General features: G+C 51.5%; 1 protein-coding gene and 1 long non-coding RNA gene across 6 annotated transcripts in view; both read left to right on the top strand.

Moving 5' to 3' along the window:
• ARHGEF18 (Rho/Rac guanine nucleotide exchange factor 18) overlaps nucleotides 1-17,120 on the top strand; it is an 84,123-nt gene that overhangs the window by 30,424 nt on the left and 36,579 nt on the right. The gene's annotated exons all lie outside the window — the stretch shown is intronic.
• On the top strand, nucleotides 5-16,622 carry LOC147583803 (uncharacterized). The gene is made up of 2 exons (XR_015242242.1): nucleotides 5-11,274; nucleotides 11,508-16,622. It is a non-coding gene; the product is annotated as an uncharacterized LOC147583803 (long non-coding RNA).

Raw genomic sequence — 17,120 nt, forward strand, 5'->3', positions numbered from 1 at the left:
GAGGGCAGCGGGCCGGGCCCGAGGAGAACGGAGCTCGGGAGGGAGGCCTCGGGCCCCGGGAACGCGCCGTCGAGCCCCGGGGGTGGCCTGGGGCGCCGGACCCCCGGGGCTGCTTCAGCCTCGGGTTGGGCCCCCCTGGAGTCTTCCAAACTGGAGGGCGGGTCCTGCCGTTCAGGCTGCCCCTTCAGTGTATGTGAGCTCCAGCTGGCTAAGGCAGAGGTGCAGACGGTGCCCGCCGGCGCCATCCGAGCTCCAGCCCTCGGGCGGTGCAGCCTCCCCCCAGCTCAGGTCTCCGGGGTCCAGGTTCTGGAGCGCCCGGGGCGGGACCGGGGATATAGTGATAAGCATAAACAGTGACCAGCTCTGTGGTGCTTCAGGCCTCTGTGCAGAACTCCCTCCGTGGAGCGGACGCCCTCCGAGCTAGAGAGCGTCTGGGCAACAAAACTATACCAAGAGTGTGTGCTTTGGATCATCCTCCAGTTCCTTATGGAAGACTTTTAGATGTTGCGGTGCTGCTTTCTTTGCAGGGATGGACGAAAGGCCCTTGATCTTTGCATGGTCTGTGGTCGTTACCGTCCCCCGATCTTTTTTACCTGTTGCTCTGTTGGGATGGAAGCCTTAGAAGAGATGGCTGGCGCTGAGCGTAAAAAGTTTTCTTGGTGGGCGGGGGGGGGGGGGGGGGGGGGTTCTGTATTAGTTTTACCTGGAAGTGAAGGACACAGCTCTACCCCCTTCGCCTCATTTGGGGAGAGTGGAACTCCATCCAGCCAAAAGCCTTAAAGGGCCTTTTTCTTGTCGACAAGAGACAGTTCAGGACCTCATAAACAGCCCCATGGCCTCGGGCGATTTGGAGATGATTTTACAGGTGATACATTGCATATCTGGCTGGGTGAATGGTTAACCCTGAAATTGTGTGGAGAAGTGCCAAGAGCGCGGGCTTGAGTGTCAAGTCAGATCTGGGCTGTGGTCCCAGGGCCGTCACGTTTTAGCCCTGTAACGTTACTAAGCCTCAGTCTCCCCATCTTTAAAATGGGAAAAAGTATTGGTTAGCGATTCGACCAGACAGTACGGGTAAAGTGCATAGCAGAGTGCCTGGCTTACGGTGAATACTCAGTAAATGTTATTTATGCCGTGTATATGTGCATGCCCCCAGACTTGTATTTTGAGGTTGACAATAATAAAGAGCCTGGAAAACGCGAGCATCTCAGTTGTTGTTTGGACTGGGTCAAAGTGTACACTTTATCAGTAGTTGGCTATTCTCTGGGTCAAGCCCTTTTGAGAAAAAGGTTGTTCTAAAGGGAATAGGAGCATAGTGCCAGAAGGCATAATAAATGCAGTTCTTGTAAACATAATTTGGGGGTTTGAATAGCTTATTTCATTTTTAAATGGCATGCACAGAGAAATGGAAAAAGCGATTCTTTGATTCTTTTCTTTCTCTCTCTCTCTCTCTCTCTTTTTTCCCTAAATTGACTTTACAATGCCCTCACTTTGAAGGCTGAAGTGGCATGTACATTGTTTCTGGTGTAAACTGTGTTATAATTTTCATTCTTGTCACACAGTAGCAATTACCGCTGGCCGCAGGGCCATTACCCTTGTCACCAGCCCCTGGGACTAGGGCTGTGGTCACCAGCTGTGCCTCCCTGGGTGTTTACCTACCACATGTTTAGCATATTTCTGATCCTTGTGTCAAGGTCTCCTTCTTTCTTCCTCATTCATCCTAAGTCCCGTTTCCATTTCTTCAAGACTTTGAAAACGTTTTCATCTCGGCTCTCTCAAGTAATTTAAAACTCAGAGACCTTTATGAAGTCCAAATAGTTTGTTTCTTTGTTATTTATTAGTTGGGTTTTACTTCTCCCCTGAAAGCGGTGGAGAGCTGCCTGCCGTGTTTTGAAAACCCTTTCTCCAGGTGCAGAACAGTTCCGGTCACAGCTCTGCAGCTGCCCGTAGGAATTTTCTGGAGGAGGAATGTGACTGTTGGGGGGAGGGAGCAAAGTGATTAAAGTAATGTCCTCAGTGGAGGGACCCCTGCTGCTGTGCTTCGTGTTTGTTGTTAAAATTGCCCGTGAGTGTAAAACTCAGCCCGCTTGCTTCTCTGCTTTTGCTTAGTTTTCAACTGAGTATAAAGTCGCAGTTGGTTATGTTCAAAGTAGCAAACACACCAGCTGATTTACATCATATCTTGAAACCAATATTCTAAAGATTTAACATATCCTGTGTGGTTACATTTTAAACTCCTATCACTCTTTTTTTTTAAATTTTTTAATGTTTATTTATTTTTTGAGAGAGAGAGATAACACGAGCAGGGGAGGGGCAGAGAGAGGGAGACACAAACTCTGATGCAGGCTCCAGGCTCTGAGTTGTCAGCACAGAGCCAGATGTGGGGCTTGAACTCACACAACCTCGAGATCATGAATTGAGCCAAAGTCAGATGCTTAACTGACTGAGCCACCCAGGTGCCCCCTTTTTCTTTATGTAACAGCTTTATTGAGATAGAATTCACCTACCATAAAATTCACCCTTTTAAGTGTGGTAAATTATTTAGTGGTTTGTTTTTTTTTTTTTTAAGTTTATTTTGAGAGAGAAAGAGAGAGTGCATGGGTGAGGGGCAGAGAGAGAGAGAATCCCAAGCAAGCTCTGCACCATCAGCGTGGAGCCCATTGTGGGGCTCAAAATTGTGAACCTTGAGATCATGACCTGAGCAGAAATCCAGAGTCGGGTGCTTAACTGACCGAGCCACCCACCCAGGTGCCCCCTTCAGTGATTCTTAGTACTTTCCCAGAATTGTGCAACTGTCACCACTATCTAATTCAGACCGTTTTATCATCTGGTTATTCTTGTGGGTGAGTTTCAGGAGGAGAGAAAGGCAAAAGAAAGAGGTGGCCTACGCAGGGGCTCCATGACTCCATTGCCACATGGGACAGAGGGAAGGAAGGACCACATCAAATTACTTGGCTGGAATCCAGCATGTTCCTGTGCATAAGGACAAGTAGGCACTGTTTATGGATAACTCTTAGTTTGCCGAGATGACCTTGCAGAGCACAAGCGAATTTAGAAAGAATAATAAATCGTGAAGTTGTCCGCAGCAGGGGCCAGTGTGCTCACCGGTCCCCACACAAGACTGAAATGGATAGTAACTGACCGGACATATTGTAGAGCAAAAAAACAGTGGTGGACCGGTGGGTTATGAAGCAGTGAGGGAGTCAGCTCTGTGGCGCTCATGACCCCAGGATATGGTCAGTGACGGTCCTTGCGATCTTTTGCAGTGGCCATTTGGAGGCTTCTCATCAGAGAAATGAAAGAGAGATGGGGAGGTGGAAAAATTGAGACCCTCCTATGTACTGTTGACGGGGCTGTAGAATGGGGTAGCCACTATGGAAAAACCATATAGCAGTTCCTCCAAAAGTCACACAGTTACCGTATGATCTCCAAATTCCACCCCTAGGGAATCTGTGCCTAAGGGAGGTGACTATATAGGCCCGCACAGAACGGGCACACTCACAGGAACGTTATTCACAACAGCCAACCCAAATGGCCGTCCCATGAACGGAAACGTGAAATGTGACCCGTCCATTCAGTGGAATATTTTTCACCCACAACAAAAGAATGACATTCGGCTACAGGAGACAACACGGATGAGCCTTGAAAACGGCATGCTGAGGGAAAGAAGCCAGTCCCCAAAGGCTGCGTGCCTTCTGGTTCCATTTATGTGAACTATCCAGAATGGGCAAATCTGTAGAGACCAAACATAGAGCAGTGGTTGCGGTGGGGGGGGGGCCGGAAAGAGGAGCACCGGGAGTGACAGCCAAGGGGCGCAGGGTTTCTTTCGGGGATGATGAGAATGTTCTAAAACCGTGGTGATAGATACACAATACTGAATATACTAACAGCCATCCAGCCTTACCCTCTAAAAGGGTGAGTTGTGTGGTACATGAATTCCATCTCAGTAAAGCTGTGGCATAAGAGAAAAAGGAAAAGCCACGGGATGAGAACTAGAAGGACAGTGGAAATGGTCACGGGACAGAATTGTAAGGAGTGGTTTGAGACTAGGTGGCTAGAAATGCAACGGGGCAGGATCAGAAAACCCTAAAGAAAAAGGGAACATCGCTCCAACACAAATAGCTTGGGTTGGATTGTTGACGCGGATAGATTCTTGCTTTCCTAAAGTTGATTCCAGACCGCTCCCTGTCACTGAGTCCCGTGTGCCATCCGTTGTGACGAGGGTTGAGGCAGAGACGTGGGGTCAGAACGGGCAGGAAAGTCCTCTCTCTCCTGAGGGGCAGGGGTTAGGCCGAGACTCAGCAGCAGTGACGGAGGGGGATGGCATGTGTGAAAGGCAGAGTCGGGAAAGACGTGCTAGCCAGGAAGCGCTGAGATGGGCATTTTACAGGCTGGGGTGTTACCCTGGAGGACTTTATGGCCCTTGCTTGTCAGTGGGTGGAGGCTAGCTTGGAAGAGTCCAAGGCTGGAGACAGGGAGGCACGTTGGGAAATGACCTTGGCCTAAACAGGGACAGTGGGGAAGAGGTCAGACTTGGATCTGCTCAAAGGTGGGTGTGTCAGGGCTCATGTGGCGGTGTGGGAGAGAGTGTGATGTAGGTGACCAGGCGGGCAGCGGGCCCTGAGGTCGTCAGTTAGGGGAACTCTTCTGACGCAGCCGGGGCACCCGAGGCTTGTAGGTGCTGTTGGTATGACCAGTCTGGCCCTCTCTCAAGTTTATCTTGTGCTGGAGAGGGGTAAGCCGTGTGCCCTGCCTTCCTATCAGAGCCTCTTCCCCCCCCCCCCCCCCCCCCACACATCCACCCCATCCCAAGGCTTCCAGGGTCTAAGGACGGTAAGAAAAGTAGGCCTTGATGAGCATCAGGGGCCCTGAGGCTGCACTGCTGTGAGACGGAGTGGGGGCGGGGCGGGGCAGTACTCACTCCCTCCTCGAGGTTGGAGGTAAGAGGGAGAGAGGCAGACAGCCTGGCAGCTGAGTGATGCGAAACCCATCAGAGATCAAGTGTGACGGGAGAGCCGTGGTCTGGTTAGTGTGCTCGTGGGACCAGAGGTGGAAGCCCTGGGAATTCTGGGGCTTTTCTGTCCTCTCCGAGCAGGAATCAGCCGCCCTCAGCCTCCCCGCGGTACGTTCTGCGTGGAGAGTTGTGGCCTGGGGGACCGGAGGGCCGCCTGCGTCTCTCCTCTGTTAGGTGATTTATAGCCCACCTCTCCCCCCACGCCGATGTCCCGAAAACGTCCTAGGTGCGGTAGGCAGGACGAGGGCCCCCGGGTCACCCCCGAGATGGCAAATATGTGACCCTCTGTGGCAAAAGGAACTTTGCAGGTGTGACTGAGGATCTGGACATGGATGAGCCCGGGTTACCCAGGAGGGTCGGGGTGAGAGAAGGAGGTGTGACGGTGGAAGCAGGGGTCAGAGGGAGGTTGGAAGGGACTTGCTGCTGCCCCGGAAGATGGAGGAGGGGCGGGAAGCCGGGTCGCGCAGGTGCCACTGGAAGCCGGGAACGGGTTCTCCCCTGGGAGCCTCCAGAAGGCGGCGGCCGCCCTCCGCCTTCTGTCCTCCAGCGCCCTCGGGGAATAGTTTGTGCTGATCTCGGCCAGGCCAGGGTTCCTGGTCCTTTGCTACAGCAGCCGTGGGGGACCCCTACGCCCAGTGTCCATCTCCGTTGCTTGAGAGCCCAAGCTTCTCATTTGACTCGGGACCCGCCCCCAGCCCTTTCCAGCACTTCCTTCTACTGTGGAAGTTTCTGGTGCTCCGGGCTTTACTCAGCGTTCTGCAGGCCTCCCTCAGGCCACTCTGGTTTCCACTTCACATGTACGCACGTGAGCGCCCAGAGCGGGAGGGTGGCAGCAGAGGGCTCACGTCGGCTTCCGAGGCATCAGAGATGCTCCGTGAACACTCTGATCCTCAGCTCCCTGTCTGTAGAACTAGAAGCTTAACAGCCTCCTTAGTCTGTAGGGTTGGAACTGTCGTGAGGGGCTCCGCAGTGTCTGTGTGTGTTCGTCCGTTCATTCGGTACCAGCTTCCGGGGTGGCAAGAGTGAACACAACTTAGCTCTTTCCTCCTCCCCCTCCTCCTCCTTCTTAATCTTAGAAATATATGTACTTCATTAACAGAGTGCAGAAAATACACATAAATAAACAAAAACAATTTTTAAAAGTGGAGGGCAGCCACCGCGGCCGGCTCTGGAAGTTTGAGGGTTAACTGTAAGTCATATCTTGTAAGTTAGTGCTTTCACTAGTGTCCTTAGCTCCACCCGGCTTATTAGCAGGAAGCTAAAACCTCCCTCTTCTAGAATGTTCCCAAAGGTCTGATCCCAGGGAAGGCCCTCTGGTCCCCTGCTTGCTGGGACCTCCCTGCTGTTCACAGAGTCGTCCGTTCTGCTGGCTGCTTTTGAAAACAGGGATATTATAATTCACATACCATAACATACATCCCTTTAATGTGGATGATTCAGTGGTTTTCAGTATATTTACAGAATTGTGCAACCATCACCACTCAGCACCCCAAACATTCTCATCACCCCAAAAGGAAATCAAGTGCCTATTAGCTGTCACTCCGCATTTCCTTTTCCCAAGCCTCTGGCGACCTCGACTCTACTTCCTGTCTCTAGATTTGCCTGTTCTGGGCGTTTCGTATATAAATGTGGTTTTTTTTTTCGGGGGGGGGGGGAGTTCTTTAATGTTTATTTATTTTTGAGAGAGAAGCAGGGAGACACAGAATCCAAAGCAGCCTCCAGGCTCTGAGCTCTCAGCCCAGAGCGCGATGTGGGGCTCGAACCCACAGACTGCGAGATCATGCCCTGAGCCGAAGTCCCAACGCCCAACCGACTGAGCCACCCAGGCGCCCCTCATATATAAATGTTTTTAAGGTTCATCTCTGTTGTAGCCTGAATCTGTTTTTTAATCTGTGGCAACATGAACATTAGAAGAAGGGTGATATGGGCCACGCCACTGTGTGCACAGGCTGCCCCAGGGACACTGGCCTGTTTTAATCTGTTGACCTGATGGGAGTGTTTTCTGCCCTGTCTCTGGTGATGTGGTTGGCTCCATGCTCTGGGGGCTTCTTGGCCACTGCCTCCCCATCTGGATCCTCCTTACACTGTCCCATAAATACTTAAGTCAATCGAACAACTGATCTACAGTCAAAATAAGCAGAGACAAGAGGTAAAGTGAAATCTGACAGCCTTCTAGATGGTAAAACTAACCAAACACCGAGTAACTTTGTCCTTGAAGATTTGCCAAAATAGGTAGCTTTCCATTGGTCTAGAAGGTTCACCATGTAGATGGGCCCAAAGACAGGGGCTTCTGGGACTCTATAGTGTGTTTGGTTTTGACCACGACCACAATGAAAACTAACGTTTTACGTTGTAACCTCGTAAGCATGTGTAAGCAAGCGCGCACACACACACACATGCGCATGTGCGACGGGATCCAAAGTTTTACTAAATACTCATCTTTGTTAGTCATGATAAACTGGCATATTCTGTTGTTTTATGTTTTTTTGTTTTTATTTCTTTTTAAATTTTTTTAAAGTTTATTTATTTTTGAGAGGGAAAGAACAGGGGAGGGAGACACAGAACCCCAAGCAGGCTGTAGGCTCTGAGCTGTCAGCACAGAGCCCAGCGCAGGGCTTGAACTCATGGACCATGAGATCATGACCTGAGCTGAAGCCGGACGCTCAACTGACTGAGCCCCCCAGGCGCCCCCCCCCCGTTGTATTTTGCGGGAAGCTGTTTCCCCAGCTCGCTAAGGGGTCGTGATCCTCAGTGTCAGAACGCTGCCTTCAGATCCCAACACATACAGTAAGTAGGAAAATGTTGAGCAAAGGGTGTAGCACTTGGCGACACAATTAATGGCTGTGACTTTTAAGAACTGTACTAGTTTCTTAGGACCACTGTGACAGATTGCTACAACCTGACTGGCTTAAAATAACAAATGTATTCTGTCACAGTTCTGGGGGCTAAAACTCTGAGGTCAAGGTGTCTGCAAGGCTGCACTCCCTCTGAAGGCTCTAGGGAAGGGTCCTAGAAGGCTGCCCAGGCGAGACTTCCTTGGCTCACGGCTGCATCACACCAGTCTCTGCCTTTATATTCACTTGGCCTTCACCTCTGTGTGTGTTTCTGTGTCTGTGTCTCCCTCTGCATCCAAATCTCCCTCTTTGCCTCGTACAGACTCCAGTCTTTGGATGTAGGGTCCGCCCTTAATCCGAGCTGATGCCACCTCGAGGTCCTTAAGCTAATTACATTTGCAAAGACCCTCTTTCCAAGGGAGAGCACGTTCTGTGAGGTTCTGGGTGGCCATGCATCTTGAGGGGACCATATTCACCCCCCCCACAGGGCCTCCTATTTCTAGTGACTCGCAAATGAGAGCCACAGGTACTCATTTCTTAGATTCTTTACAACACAGTAACTTCAGGTAAAGTGACAAGTAAGCGTTGAACTTCCGCCCACTCTTGGGAACCCAGTAAGTGAAGAGAGGAAACAGGAGGTCTTAAGGGGAGCTAGTTTGTTGCTTGAAAAGCTTCCAAATCTGAGTCTCCTGCGAATATCATTTGCTATACGGCATAAACAGGTGCCTGAGACTACAGTATGTCCGCTGTTTGCTTGTGTGCCTGTCTCCATATACCCCCGTCTTTCCCCATGCGTTCGAAAACCACCTGCATCGAATACAAAAGCCTTGTCAATTTGGAGAGGAAAAAACAGTTCCCTCTGCCTGGCCCTGCACCTGGCTGACATAAGTATGTGCGATTGCTTTCTTCCCGACCTTGAGACATGAAATACATTGAAATATATGCAAGCTCACACCGTTGCAGTACTAAAAGGAATACTAATGAAGGTCTTTGCAAGGTTTTGGAATTTTCCTGATACACCAGCAGGTTGCTGACTTAACGTTAATAGTTCTAGCCGGCGCTCTTAGCAGCGTGGAGATCTTGAGATGCTCAGAAACCAACCTCGTACCTGTTTGCTACCAGCATAGGCTGCTTCGGGGCTCTGGAATTCAGTAATGACTTCACGCAGTTAATCTGCTTCAGTGCTTCCTTTATTCCGTTCCCTTCTGTGTGTCAGGGATTAAAAATGGGTGCTTCTTATGCCACATGAGTGAGCCCTGCTGGGTTGTTGGAATAGGCCTTCCCTTCCAGAACAATCCAAGCAGATAAGGTAGACCGGGGATCAGCAGACTTTAACTCTAAAGAGCCCAATAGTAAATATTTTCGACCGCACAGCCTCTGTCTCGGCTGCTCTCCCGAGAGCAGCCCCAGGCAACAGGGAGACAAGATGGGCATGGCTGCGTTCCAATAAAACTTTATTCACAAACATAGGTGGCTGGCCCTCAGGCTGGAGTTTGCCCACTACTGCAGAAGACTCGTGACTTTTACCATTCTGGTTCTAGGGTTGCGACTCTGATTTTGTACATTTGGTGAGGGACACAGGTGAAGGGGACAGGGCATCTTCTCAGCTGCAAGTTTGCACTGGGAACTCCTTCAACACCCCTGACACCATTTCTGTTGTCCTTTTTACAGAGATGCAGTGCCCTTGAATAATTCCCCAAGTCGCTGAAAGCAAACAGGTTTTTTCTGGCATGGTATTTGCATGTTTTTCTTTCCTGCCTTCCGCCTTTAACAGAATGCTTTTTATCTGGTGAAAGAGAAACCCACTGGGCCCGGTCCAGTGTTTGATTTCCTCTGCCCTCCTTATAGCCACCTCTGCTAACATTTGTTCTTCATCCCCTGAATAAAAGTGTTTTGTTTTGTTTTGTTTTTAAATAGCTAATAATAATGTTAGTTATCCAGAAATCTTCTGGAAGATTTCAGAGGTGCAGTGGCAACACCTGAATTAATCTTTTCAAAATCCTTTGTTTTCATTGAAATGTTTTGCAGCCCACGTCATGTTGACTTCTGTACAGTCCGTTGAATTAACGTGATTGTTTAAAACGCCAAAGAGGAAACCAGGCTGCCCTTCCTGGCCAGGCCTGGGGGAGTGGGAGCCATTGTTTTGCTGGGGCCCCTACAGTTCAGCACCTGGCCTTGGACCCAGGTCACAAGAAACACTCACGTGGCACATGGCTTTTCAGGGTCTGAACAGTCACCCGTGGATGATGCCGAAGTTCCACCGAGCAAAGGGGAGCTGGGAGTCACGCAGGGCATCCTCCCCACATCCTTGGTTTCGCACACTCTTTGTCAGATCTAGTTCTCTCTTTAAGCAGTCACCTTCCAGCCCTGACCCCTCTGTCCGTCTGACCAGATTGGCCCCTCCTCAACCCCACACCGCTCATGTCCAAGTCACCCTTAAGGAGTGATCCTTCCTAGTTCTCTCGTGGTGAAATGTTCCAGACCCACCTGCACGCAGCTGGCCCCTGTGTACTGGCTAAACTTGTTCATCAGAATGAGTCAGAACACCCGGTGGAGAGGGTTTTTTGTTCCCGCATTTTCATTAACCATCCTCGTTAATTGCGAAGGGCGTTTTGAGGAGCGGGCGCTCAGAGGCAGAGGCGGGCCCCTCCCAGACCCCCCGGGGAGCGCTGCGGAGTCGCCTGCCTACTGGAGCCAGTCTCCTGATGAAGCTAGTAGGTCCTGTCGGCCCGAGAGCCCGTAGTGAAAAGAGGACAGTAGTGAAAGAGGACAGAAGTTCCTAAGTGCTGCTTTGGGTTTATCTTCTGTCTTGGGGAATGCCAGGTTCCAGGGAGAAAATCTACATCCAGGAGGATTGAGTAGCAGCCGCTCTGAAAGTCAAGTCTTGTGCAGCCCTAGTTGTGCCTTTAAAAAACAAACAACAACAAAACACTTTAACCATTTTCAGTGTCCAGTTCAATACATTCACGTCGTGCTACCATCCGTCTCCAGAACCTGTTCATCTTCCTGAACTGGAACTGTGTCCCTGTTAAACACTGACCCCCCCACACACACTCCCAGCCCCTGGCTCCCACCATCTACTTTCTGTCTCTAGGGATGGATTTCTCTAGGGACCTCACAGAGGTGGAGTCAGACACAATGTGTCTCCTCGAGCCGGGTTTATCTCACTGAGCATAATGCCCTCAAGGTTCACCCACGATTTAGCAGTTGTCGGCACAGCCTTCCTTTTTATTTTACTTTTTATTGGTTAAACCTTATTCATTTGTTTATTCAGTGACAGGGTGGAGGGAGAGAGGGAGGGAGACAGAATCCCAAGCAGGCTCCACGCTGTCAGCGCAGAGCCCGACGCAAGGCTCGATCTCAGGAACCGTGAGATCATGACCTGAGCAGAAATCAAGAGTCAGACACTTAACCAACTGAGCCACCCAGGTGTCCCTTGTTGTTTCCTATTTAAAATTTTTTTTTTCAACGTTTATTTATTTTTGGGACAGAGAGAGACAGAGCATGAACGGGGGAGGGGCAGAGAGAGAGGGAGACACAGAATCGGAAACAGGCTCCAGGCTCTGAGCCATCAGCCCAGAGCCTGACGCGGGGCTCGAACTCACGGACCGCGAGATCGTGACCTGGCTGAAGTCGGACGCTTAACCGACTGCGCCACCCAGGCGCCCCTTGTTGTTTCCTATTTTAAAAAATTAAATCGTCCTGTTGCTTCTGAAGTGGCTGCCCGTCGTGGTTCTGGTTTGCATGTCCCCGAGGATGAGTGCCGTTGCACATCTTCTCGGGTGACTGTCGACCATCCGCATTGTCTTTGGAGAAATGTCTGTTCAAGTCCTTTGCCGACTTTTGAATTGGGGTGTTTCCTTCCTCGTTGAGTCTTGAGGGTCCTCTGCGCTCAATTGCGTCTGACACCGTGGAGCCTTGCACAAACTGAAAAGCCAGCTTCAGTTACCTAACCACCTTTGACATCCTGGGGCCCGCCACCAGAGGGCTGGCATCTGGGAAGGAGGCGGGAACACTGGCACCGCAGGGCCTGCCAGCCGCAGACCAGCCGACTCCCCGTCTAAAGGCTGGGTTGATTAAAGAGGCAGCGTGAATCAGGAGGAGGTCGGGCCCCATCAACCTCCTTCCCTCTTCTGATGACAGATAGGTAGCCCGGTTGAGCAGGGAGACGAGGGGGAAGGTGTGGAAGCAGGAGGCATCTAAGCGGGTCCCCCACGATGTTCTTGGGGCAGGATGAGAAGTGCTCGGGGGTGGGGGGGGGCGGTCAGGGTAATTCTGAGCTAGCCGTCCTGCAGCCAGGCTCATAACTAGCGAGATGAAAGTTCCCAAAGGGTGTTAATTAGAGCACCGCGGTCAGCCTAGAGGGAGGCCACTCCTGGGTTCCATCCTCCGCTCTGCCCTGTCATTTACTGTGTCATTTAGAAAGATAAAGATGTGTAAGGTTTAGTTATCAAAGCTGGAGGTGACAGCTGGAGGGCGGGGGGGTAGGGGGAGCCGTCGTCACAGTGTCATGGAGTCAGGACCCAGAGATCTCAGTGACGGAAACGAGGTAAAACATGAGCGCGAAGAACGTTTCAGTTCCTGTGCCTGCCTCTAACATCGCTTCCGGCCTCGGCGCTGTGGATGTTTGGGGCCCGGTGATTCTCTGTGGTGAGGCCATCCTGTGCTTGGGGGACTCGATGCGAGGAGCACCCCCGCCGTCGCGACCATCGAAAATATTTGCAGACAATGCCCAATGTCCCCTGGGAAACAACCTCCACCCCCCCCCCCCCCCCCCCGCCCCAGTTGAGCACCACCAGTCTAAATAAGCAACTACGGAAACAGAAACAGGTGGGGAATTAGGGCTGAATGACAGCCTAGGTGGACAGCTCAGGGATTTCAGTGGATAGTAATCGTTTGGGCCAGCGTTTGTGATACCGCAGTCCTACCCTCTTCTCCCCACCCCCCAAAGGAAACTAATGTAATTAAGTTAGGCCCTTCTGGTACCAAGTCAGTCAAAGCCAGGGCCCTAAGACAGTTAATTCCGTGTCTTATCCAAGGAGCTCTGCGAAGCACTCTCCCTTAGCCTGCCTTCAGGTCTCACGCAGATTTCCCTTCCTTGTTCAGACCTCTGTCCTGAGCGCCAGCCTCCTGCGTCAGCTGCCACCTGCCATCACCTTGAGCCCTCAGGGGCAGCTTGGGTGACTCCCCACAGAAGGCAAACCCATCACCTCTCCCCGCTCCCGGCCCCCATCTCTGCCCTTCCTGGGTCTCCCGTGTCCAGTCCCGACACCCTTCTCACCCGTCTCCCTGCATCCACCTGCATCCCCCACCATAGCCACTGCTTCCGGAGGCAAATGTGATGGAAGACTCTGTGCATAAAGCTGCCGGTGGCTTTAGTTTCCAAGATAAAGTGTAAACCCCAAGGATCCCAAAGGCCTGGAATGGAACCCTCACACACGAGCCGTCCCCTCCACCTGCCTCTCTGCCTGTTCCATGTCTCATCTCTCCTCTGACCCACCCCAGACCATGTCTCCCTCTGCCCCTTCCTTCAGCAAATATTTACTGAGCATCCACCCTGTCCCGGGCCTTGTGCCAACAGTAAACAACAAATAGAGCTCCCCTGGTGCGTGGTGTTTCCTATCTAAGGAAACAGCACAGTTCACTGTTGGTGGATTCCATAGTTACAAAGTCACCCACTGACTGAAATTCACCCGTAACCCCCAAGTCGATACTCAGAGTGCTTTCTTGGACGTTAGACAGCACGGGGAGTGGCAAAACAAAGTGCGTATTCCCACGCCGCCTTCTTGTTTGAGCTCATTCTATAAACAGGTGTCCTCTTTACAGTGTATTCAGTGCCACGTTTAAGTGCATTTTTGTGCTTTCTGTTGAAATGGCCCCCAAGCATTGTGTCAAAGTGCTGTGTAGAGTTCCTGAGCACAGGAAGGCCGTGCTGAGCCTTACAGGAGAAATTACGCGTATCAGGCAGACTTCATCCAGACGATGTCTATGGTGCAGCAGCGTTTGTTAAATAAGGTGTCTTCCGACTGAAACACACAGAAAACAGGGTTCTGTATTGATGCGCTGATGAAAATAAAATCAGAACTCCCAAGAATTCTAACTCAGTGTCGACAGCCTTTCTAGATGTACCTGCCACAAATCCAGAGTGTCGGTTGTCCGTAACGCGCGAGACCCTAACGATGTTAGGACTGAGGTGATCTGATCCTTGTGGCTCCCAGGACATGGGAAGGAGAGGAAGTGGAGATCGTGGGGTGTGGGTCTTTTGCGCTTCCCCAAATACCTATGTCTGGGGGCCTTTCCCAGCACTGGTGATAGAGAGACCCCTCAGCTTGGGCTCAGCCCAATTCCCGTCACTTCTGCACTGCCCGTGTGTCCTCCCTCCAACCCTCACTTGTCCCTGCCCCCCCTCAATGGCAGCCCGTGGAGCCCCATCCCTAGTAAAGGAACGGCCCGTCCCCAGCCTGTCTTGGGAGCACGCCCCAGGACTCGTGCCCCAGGACTTCTCCGATCCACCCTCCCCCGAGCCCCTTTTCACTTGAGAACTCATTCTGAGGAGCCCTTGTGCACAGGGCCTCCCGGAGGAGTGCTGTTCCACAGGCTCTGGACCAGCCAGCTCAGGGACAGGTTCTAGTCATGTGTGAACGAGGCACACGGGCAGTCTGGGCAGCGCCCTCTTCTCTGGGTACAGGCTTTTCAACCTGGAGCCTGCCCAGGTGGCTTTACCGAGTCAGCGGTTTTTGGACCACGCGTGCTCTAAGGCAGGTGGCTGTCTGCAGGAGTGAGCCCAGCCAGCCCCAGGCCCCGGCTGCAGTCTGTGCACGCTCCGAGATAGTCACCTGACCGAAAAAGGCCAGCAATTTTTAAGTTATAAGCCTTAAATACTTTATTTAACTTAAAGTAGATAAATGTGGGTTTCTTTTGAGATTTTTAAAAATTTTTTTTTAACGTTTATTTATTTTTGAGACAGAGAGAGACAGAGCATGAATGGGGGAGGGGCAGAGAGAGGGAGACACAGAATCAGAAGCAGGCTCCAGGCTCTGAGCCATCAGCCCAGAGCCCGACGCGGGGCTCGAACTCACAGACCGCGAGATCATGACCTGAGCTGAAGTTGGACACTTAACGCTTAACCGACTGAGCCACCCAGGCGCCCCTTGAGATTTTTTTAAAGTTATCTCTCCACCCAACATGGGGCTCAAACTCACGACCATGAAATCAGGAGTCCCCCTACTGAGCCAGCCAGGCGCCCCAATAAATGTACTTTTATTTGTTAATCTTTTGGTGCCCGACAGCCTTTCCTTTGAGAATAGAAATCCCTGTCATCTTTCTTGCTTCAAACCAGGCCTGGAGAGGGATGTGACTGGCTCAGTCCATAGAGCGTGCAACTCTTGATCTCAGGACTGAGGTTCAAGCCCCACGTTGGGTATAAAGATTACTTTAAAATCCAAAGAAAACCCGAAGCCTAGATTCTGTGATTGGTTTGATGGGTTTCCCCTCATTTGGGCTGGAGGGTGGCGGTTGTTAGAACGATCACCTTCTCATCAGATGGCATTTTGGTTTGCTTGTTTTTAAAGGACTTGCTTGTAAGTTTTAGGAACACTAATAACTCTTTTGCACTGGTGGTTCAAGAGTTTAAATAGCACTTTGTTGTTAAAGAATGCATCTGTAAAAGCTCCGAGGGGCGCTTGGGTGGCTCAGTTGGTTGAGCATCCGACTTCTGCTCAGGTCATGGTCTCCCAGTGAGTTCAAGCCCCGCCTCGGGCTCTGTGCTGACAGCTCAGAGCCCAAAGCCTGCTGCGGATTCTGTGTCTCCCTCTCTCTCTGCCCCTCCCCTGCTCATGCTCTGTCTCTGTCTCTCAAAAATAAATAAATGTTAAAAAAAAAAAAAAAAAAAACCCTCCGGAGACAACTAGAAATGGCTCTAGTTAAGCAGACATTTGCAGGCAGATGGCCGCAGAGCGTCCCGTCTGCCTCATTTGCCTCGTCCTGAGTTGTGTACCTGGATGGAGAAGAGGCTTCTGTTGTTAGGGTGGACCCGTTAAATGCAACTTGCTTAAGAGTGTACCTGTTCACCCGGGACGAAGAGCAGACCGCTCGTAGCAAAACGTGGTTTTTACTGAATATCGTTCTTCAGGATCTCTGTCTTCAGCTACTCTCATCTTGTTTCCCCCTTGAACGTTCTGGCTATTTCTACACATGGATTGCCCCCGAGTCCATATTCCCAGGTTTGACTGTCACCCTGGATTTTCAGCTGCCTTCAGGACTCGTGACCTAGTGTCCTGGGGGCATTGACAGCTCCCGCCTTCCTCTCCGCTGCACCTGCTCCCTGGCTTCTTCCAGTCCCAGCCCATGAGGGCACCACCCAGTGGCCCAAACCAGGTGTCTCTGTCTTCCCAGGCTCCTACAGCCACCCCTTGCCCTGGCCTGCCTCCCACCCTCTGCCTGCTGTAAGGACATCGTCACTGGCACGCAGACCGCTGAACTGGTTCCATCCCTCTGCTTCCTCTGGTCGCCCGCCATCCTCTCTAGGAACGCACGTCTCATCCTGCATGTCTTTGAAATCCCCTGTGATTCCCCATCAGGAAGTCACGGGGCCCTGGAGGGACACAGGAAGCACCACACGCTCTCATGCCCCCTGCCTGCCCACCCTGCACAGACGCCCACCGCCTCTCCTGCAGTGGCCTTCCCCTTCCCTTCTTTTCTCCTAACGACCTCCTACTCATCCTTCGAAACCCAGGGCAGATGACCCCATAATCTTCCTCCCCTCCCCGCCCCCACCGGGAAGAATGACTCATCTTCCTCTCTGGGACACTCCCAGCTCCCAGCACTAGACATCCCATAATTATTTGCTAACATGTCACCTCCTTGATCACCTGGGCTCCTTGGGGCTGGGGATCTGTCTCACTCAGACACCATTATTCCCGTGGAAAGCTGTGTTTTTTGCTTTTTAAACAGATCTGCAAACTTTTTACTATTATTACTTTGTGGGGTGTGGACTGCCTGGACAGCGCAGGGCTCTGTGAGAGGAGCCAAGCCCCAGTTTCCCCAGTTGCCGGTGTGTTAAGATCTCGTGCATTCTGGTATCGAGCCCTGTCCCACAGCGTTGTCTGTGTTCAGGAAGATGCTGTCAGTCTTTCTTTAATTAGGTGCTTGGACATTAGGGACAGGCATGAGGCAGCCACCAGCTGGCCTCCTTGCCAGCTACACTCTTCAGATTCGTTTCCTCACCGAGTCCTCCCCAGAGCCCTGTGAGGTCGGCGCCATTTACCGTTCTGCAC

The sequence above is a fragment of the Puma concolor genome, chromosome A2 (assembly GCF_028749965.1).
Source record: "Puma concolor isolate L17-30 chromosome A2, mPumCon1.1.hap2, whole genome shotgun sequence".
In the NCBI taxonomy this organism is placed as follows: domain Eukaryota; kingdom Metazoa; phylum Chordata; class Mammalia; order Carnivora; family Felidae; genus Puma; species Puma concolor.